The sequence below is a fragment of the Microcebus murinus genome, chromosome 12, assembly GCF_040939455.1.
Source record: "Microcebus murinus isolate Inina chromosome 12, M.murinus_Inina_mat1.0, whole genome shotgun sequence".
Classification (NCBI taxonomy): Eukaryota; Metazoa; Chordata; class Mammalia; order Primates; family Cheirogaleidae; genus Microcebus; species Microcebus murinus.
The window spans coordinates 1,977,881-1,984,610 of NC_134115.1; the positions used below are offsets into that span (position 1 = coordinate 1,977,881).

Consider the following 6,730-nt stretch of genomic DNA (forward strand, 5'->3'; position numbering starts at 1 on the left):
CTATAAATAGAAAGAAATTAATTGGCCAACTGATATATATATAAAAAATTAGCGGGGCATGGTGGCGCATGCCTGCAGTCCCAGCTACCCGGGAGGCTGAGGCAGAAGGATCACTCGAGCCCAGGAGTTTGAAGTTGCTGTGAGCTAGGCTGACGCCACGGCACTCACTCTAGCCTGGGCAACAAACCGAGACTCTGTCTCAAAAAAAAAAAAAAAAAAAAGATGAATCCGAAGAGAAAAGTAAAAGGAGGCCTGTGGAGCAGGTCTGGGTGTGACTCCGGATCCCCCAACATCAGGTGCCACCACCAAAGATTCCTACGTGTAGCCCATAGAACCCCAAAAGCAACGGGACGAGTTCTGGTCACATACTCCCTCAAAATGACATCCTGGCCTTCTTCTGGAACTCCCTCCCCTCTCAGACTCTCAAGGTTTCCTCCAGCGTGTCGGTTCCCACAGAGCAGACCTTTGGTCTGAGACCTGACAGTCCAGAAGCCACGCATGCTGTCGCGTGGCGGCGGTGTCGCGGCTCGGGACAAGAGGAGGCCCCACGGTGCGGGCTGGGGCGCCAGGCACCAAGGCCGGCGGGCGCTGAGGGTGGGGGTCACCCCCACCCCGGGCCGCCCCCGCACTCCCAGAAACGCGACAGAACCAGAGGCAAAAAAAAAAAAAAAAAGAAGAAGCCTACGGCACCCGGTATTCCCGGGCGGTCTCCCATCCAAGTTCTAACCAGGCCCGACCCTGCTTAGCTTCCGAGACCAGACGGGATCGGGCGCGTTCGGGGTGGTGTGGCCGTGTACGGCGGAGGGCGCCCCTGCCCCGCTCAAGAAGCCGAGCCTCTCTGCGCTTCCCCGCCGCCTCCTCCCGCCCCAGGCCCCGCGCCGGGCCGGGCCTGTTGAGTTCGCCGGCCGGGTCCGGCGGGCTCCGAGGGACGGGGGTGACAGGCGGGGCGGGCAGGGAGCGGCGGGCCGGGGTTGGGGGCTGTCTCTCTATACACACACACTCACACTCACACTCACTCACTCACTCACACTCACACAAGATGCGCCTCCACGGCTGGACCCGCCAAGGTGGAGACCTTCCAGCCCCCCTCCTCTCCTCGCCTGGCCTCCTTCACCTCCCCGCCCCCCACCCCCAGCGCGCCGCGGCTGCTGACTGCGCACGGGCGGGCGGGGCGCTCGCCCTTTGACCCCAGCCAGGGGCCGCCCTCCCCCACAACCCCTTTCAGCTGCGCCCCCCACCCTGTGGCCCGGCGGCCGCCTATTCCCCCGGGCCAGGGCTGGGGCACAGCGCACGGGGGAGGGGAGCCAGTGTATGGGGCGTCTCTCTCTCTCTCTCTCTCTCTCTCTCTCTCTCTCTCTCTCTCTCTCTCTCTCTCTCTCTCTCGGGATGTGTCCCATGGGTGGGGTGGGGTGGCGTGGTTTGTGGGGCGCTGAAGAAATCAGTCCCCTCCATCTCCTCCCTCTGGAAAACACCCAAGCCCTTGGAGATCTGCCCGCACCGCTACCGTGGGGGCCGGGACCCTCCTCTGTGTCCTCCTGTGGCCCGGTCCAAGGGGCCTGGGCCTGGCCGGGGCTGCATTGGACCCCAACCACCCTGACGTGTGGACTCGCTAAAAATCGGCGATTAGATATTGGATTCCAGCGTCATTGAGGTCATTTCACTAATGAGTGCACCGCAAAGAGTTTCCTAATCCATCTGTGAGGGTGGCAACCGAAAGAGAATTTGAAAGCTGACAGAATAGGCGAGGAAAGGCATAGGAGATTTCCACACCCAGTAAGGAAGCCTTTCCCGAAATGGAAGAAAGAAACGAGCAAACAGAGACACCGGTAGCCCGCCCGGATGAGAGTCTGCCCCCGAGAGAGAGTACCCTGACCAGGTTCTCCCGTGGGTGGGTGGCGAGCTAGCGGCATTCAGAAGAGCGAGGCCCGCAGTCTGTGCGGAAGACACCTGCACTCGGGTGTGTGTGGCGGCACAATTCACAAGCAGCTCCAGATGTTAAGCCAAGGAGAAGCCAGGGAGTTCCCAACGCCCCAGGTGTCCTCAGCCCACGACTGGCTGCTGTGGGAATGCGAAGCCCGGCTCCTTGTCTCAGAGCGGGGCAACCAGGAGGTGTGATGTCCACCCCGGGGGTCCCAGGAGGATCAGGCTGAAGCTGGGACTTGGCCTGAAAGTGTCCCCTCGCATGGCCACCCCCTTCCCCTTCCTGCTCCTCTACTCCTGGTGCCCCTCCATCCAGGGGCCAGACCTTAAAGAGTCACCCGCAAGAGAATCCTGGTCCCAAAGGAGCCCTCTGGGGGACCGTGCTGAGAGAGGTTGTGGGCATGGCCCGCTGGGGCTCTGCCCGACCCAGGGCTGAGAGATGCAACCTCCCAGCTCTGGGTCCCTGCAGGAAGTGTTGGCAAGCACAGGGCCAGTCCTCCAAAGGCCCAGGTGCAGGGAGCCCAGGCCAAGCAGCCTGTGGAAGAAGCCACATGCTGTGCCACCCCGGGGAACATGACTGCAGGCCACGGCCCTTCCCACCTCCTCCTCCTCCTCCTCCTCCTCCTCCTCCTCCTCCCACCCCACCCCCGCCCCCGCCCCCACATGGCACAGGGCCCAGAGACACCTCAGACTCTTACTACCCAAAGTGCAAAGGGCATCATTTGCTCCTCCAAACCCCCCCCCCAGCCCAGCAGACCGCGTTGTCCAGCCAGCAACCGGGCCTCCCTGGGGTGCCCAGCACAAAAGTGCAGACACCCACCGGACCCTCAATCTCAGTTTTCGGATGTTTTTGCCACTCTAAGGACCCGCAGGCCAGCTGGGCCTTCTGGCAGGACAGAGAGCCCCGGAATCCGACGTGGAGAGCTGGGTGTACGTCCCCATGAGGAGGCGGTCCCCACCTCCGCGGCTCTCCCCTTGCGGGGAGCGGCAGCCGCGGGGCCTCAGAGAAGACACCAGGCTGGGCCCCCACGGCACAGCGGGAGCACGTCCCCCGCAGGCCACTTAGCGACGGCGGCCAGCCGGCGGACGGTTGGGTTGCGCGAGACGCTGCGGCCGCCCTGCTACCGGGTTCCTGGGAGGGCGTCCTGGAACCAGCGTCCACACCAAGCCCTTGGAAGGCCCAGGCGACGGAGGAGCCCCGTCAGGCAGGGGCCGAGGACGGTGACGGCCCGGGCGGGGAGGAGCGTGTCAGGCAGGGGCAGAGGACGGTGACAGGTGACAGGCCGGGCGGGAAGGAGTCAGTCAGGCAGGGGCCGTGGAGGAGACGGGCTGGGTAAGGGTTGGGGTTAGAGTCAGGGCACAAGTCACAATCGCAAAGACCTGGAAGCGACCCGAGTGCCCATCGACCCACGAGTGGGTAAATAAAATGTGGCGCGTGGACACCACGGAGTGCTATTCGGCTATGAGGAGCAGCGGTGAGGGGGCACCTCTCGTGGTTCTCCTGGCCAGAGCTGGAACCCGTTCCAGTAAGCCAAGTATCCCAAGAATGGACACACGAGCACCACGTGCTCGCGCTCACCAGCAAATTGGTACGAACCGATGGACACCTAAGTGGACACAGAGGACTCACCTTCATCGGGGGGGTGTCGGGCGGGCGTGGGGAGGGGATGGGCATACACCTCCATTAGGAATGTGGTGGGTGCGCACCCACTGGGGGATGGGCGCACTTGAAGCTCTGACCCGAGGGGGGAGGCGGGGAGAGGGCGATGTACCCGACCTTAACATTGGTGCCCCCACAATACGCTGGAACAACATGAGAGGTAAATGAATAAGAACACCGGGGGGAGGGGGGCACGGGCAACACATGTCACCTTAATACTTGGACTCCCATCATCTGCTTGAAGAGAGAGAGAAAAGAAAATGCAATAATAGAGATAAGAGACACTTTTTTTTTTTTTTTTTTTTTTTTTTTTGAGACAGAGTCTCGCTTTTTGCCCAGGCTAGAGTGAGTGCCGTGGCGTCAGCCTAGCTCACAGCAACCTCAAACTCCTGGGCTCAAGCAATCCTTCTGCCTCAGCCTCCCGAGTAGCTGGGACTACAGGCATGCGCCACCATGCCCGGCTAATTTTATATATATATATACATTAGTTGGCCAATTAATTTCTTTCTATTTATAGTAGAGACGGGGTCTTGCTCTTGCTCAGGCTGGTTTCGAACTCCTGACCTCGAGCAATCCGCCCGCCTCAGCCTCCCAGAGTGCTAGGATTACAGGCGTGAGCCACCGCGCCCGGCAAGAGACACTTTTTAAAAATAACGAATCCGAAGAGAAAAGTAAAAGGAGGCCTGTGGAGCAGGTCTGGGTGTGACTCCGGATCCCCCAACATCAGGTGCCACCACCAAAGATTCTTACGTGTAGCCCATAGAACCCCAAAAGCAACGGGACGAGTTCTGGTCACATACTCCCTCAAAATGACATCCTGGCCTTCTTCTGCAACTCCCCCCCCTCTCAGACTCTCAAGGTTTCCTCCAGCGTGTCGGTTCCCACAGAGCAGACTTTTGGTCTGAGACCTGACAGTCCAGAAGCCACGCATGCTGTCGCGTGGCGGCGGTGTCGCGGCTCGGGACAAGAGGTGGCCCCACGGTGCGGGCTGGGGCGCCAGGCACCGCGGCGGGCGCTGAGGGTGGGGGTGACCCCCAGCCGGGGTCTCCGCGGCGTTCCCAGAAAGGGGACAGAACAAGAGGCCAAAAAAAAAAAGAAGAAGCCTATGGCACCAGGTATTCCCAGGCGCGACCCTGCTTAGCTTCCGAGATCAGACGGGATCGGGCGCGTTCGGGGTGGTGTGGCCGTGGACGGCGGAGGGCGCCCCTGCCCCGCTCAAGAAGCCGAGCCTCTCTGCGCTTCCCCGCCGCCTCCTCCCGCCCCAGGCCCCGTGGGGACCTGTTGAGTTTGCTGGCCGGTCAGGTGGGCTCCGAGGGACGGGGGTGACGGGCAGGGCGGGGCGGGGCGGGCCGGGAGGGGCGGGCCGGGGTGGGGGGCTGTCTCTCTACACACACAGACACACAGACACACAGACAACACACACACACCCACACACACACACTCACACTCACTCACTCACACTCACACAAGATGCGCCTCCACGGCTGGACTCGCCAAGGTGGAGACCTTCCAGCCCCCCTCCTCTCCTCGCCTGGCCTCCTTCACCTCCCCGCCCCCCACCCCCAGCGCGTCGCCGCCGCCGCCGCCGCTGCCGCCGCCGCCAATGACTGTGCACGCGCCGGGCGCTCGCCCTTTGACCCCAGCCAGGGGCCGCCCTCCCCCACAACCCCTTTCAGCTTTGCCCCCCGCCCTGTGGGTGGGTGGCTGCCTCTTCCCCCGGGTCAGGGCTGGGGCACAGCGCATGGGGGGGGGAGCCAGTGTATGGGGCGTCTCTCTCTCTCGGGATGTGTCCCATGGGTGGGGTGGGGTGGGGTGGCTTGGTCTGTGGGGCGCTGAAGAAATCAGTCCCCTCCATCTCCTACCTCTGGAAAACGCCCAAGCCCTTGGGGAACTGCCCGCACAGCTACCGAGGGGGCCGGGACCCTCCTCTGTGTCCTCCTGTGGCCCAGGCCAAGGGGCCTAGGCCTGGCCGGGGCTGCATTGGACCCCAACCACCCTGGCATGTGGACTCGCCGAAAATCGGCGATTAGATATTGGATTCCAGCGTCATTGAGGTCATTTCACTAATGAGTGCGTGAGACGCTGCGGCCGCCCTGCTACCGGGTTCCTGGGAGGGCATCCTTGAACCAGCGTCCACACCAAGCCCTTGGAAGGCCCAGGCGACGGCGGAGCCCCGTCAGGCAGGGGCCGATGAGGGTGATGGCCCGGGTGGGGTGGAGCGTGTCAGGCAGGGGCCGAGGATGGTGACAGGTGACAGGCCGGGCGGGAAGGAGTCAGTCAGGCAGGGGCCGAGGAGGAGAAGGGCTGGGTAAGGGTTAGGGGTAGAGTCAGGGCACAAGTGACAATCGCAAAGACCTGGAATTGACTCGAGTGCCCATGGACCCACGAGTGCGTAAATAAAATGTGGCGCGTGGACACCACGGAGTGCTATTCGGCTATGAGGAGCAGCGGTGAGGGGGCACCTCTCGTGGTTCTCCTGGCCAGAGCTGGAACCCGTTCCAGTAAGCCAAGTATCCCAAGAATGGACACACAAGCACCACGTCCTCGCGCTCACCAGCAAATCGGTACGACCCGATGGGCACCTAGGTGGACACAGAGGAATCACCTTCATCGGGTGGGTGTCGGATGGGTGGGGGGAGGGGATGGGCATACACATCCGTTAGGAATGGGGTGGGTGCGCACCGACTGGAGGATGGGCGCACTTTAAGCTCTTACCCAAGTGGGGGGGCTGGGAGAGGGCAACGCACCCGACCTTAACATTGGTACCCCCACAATACGCTGGAACAACATGAGAGGTAAATGAATACCTACCAGTCTACCGTGGCTGCGTGGACACAGCCAGTTCCCCAGAGCTCCCTACCTGCCTATCTCCTGAAGGTGAGTGGCCACAGCCAGTTTCACACAGCGCCCTACCTGCCTGGCTCCGTTGTTTGAGTGGAGACAGCCAGTTCCACACAGCTCCCTGCCTGCCCATCTCCCGTGGGTGTGTGGACACAGCCAGTTCCACACCGTGCCCGGGCTGCCCTTCTCCCGTGTGTGAGTGGACACAGCCATTTCCACACAGCGCCCTGCCTGCCACGCTCCCGTGAGTGTGTGGACACAGCCAGTTCAACACCCCGACCTACCGGTCCATCTCCTGTGGGTGAGTGG

General features: G+C 62.3%; 1 pseudogene; it reads right to left on the minus strand.

Annotated features, from left to right (window-relative positions):
• Positions 1–678: 678 nt before the first annotated feature.
• On the minus strand, positions 679–797 carry LOC142874517 (uncharacterized; annotated as a pseudogene).
• Positions 798–6,730: the final 5,933 nt, after the last annotated feature.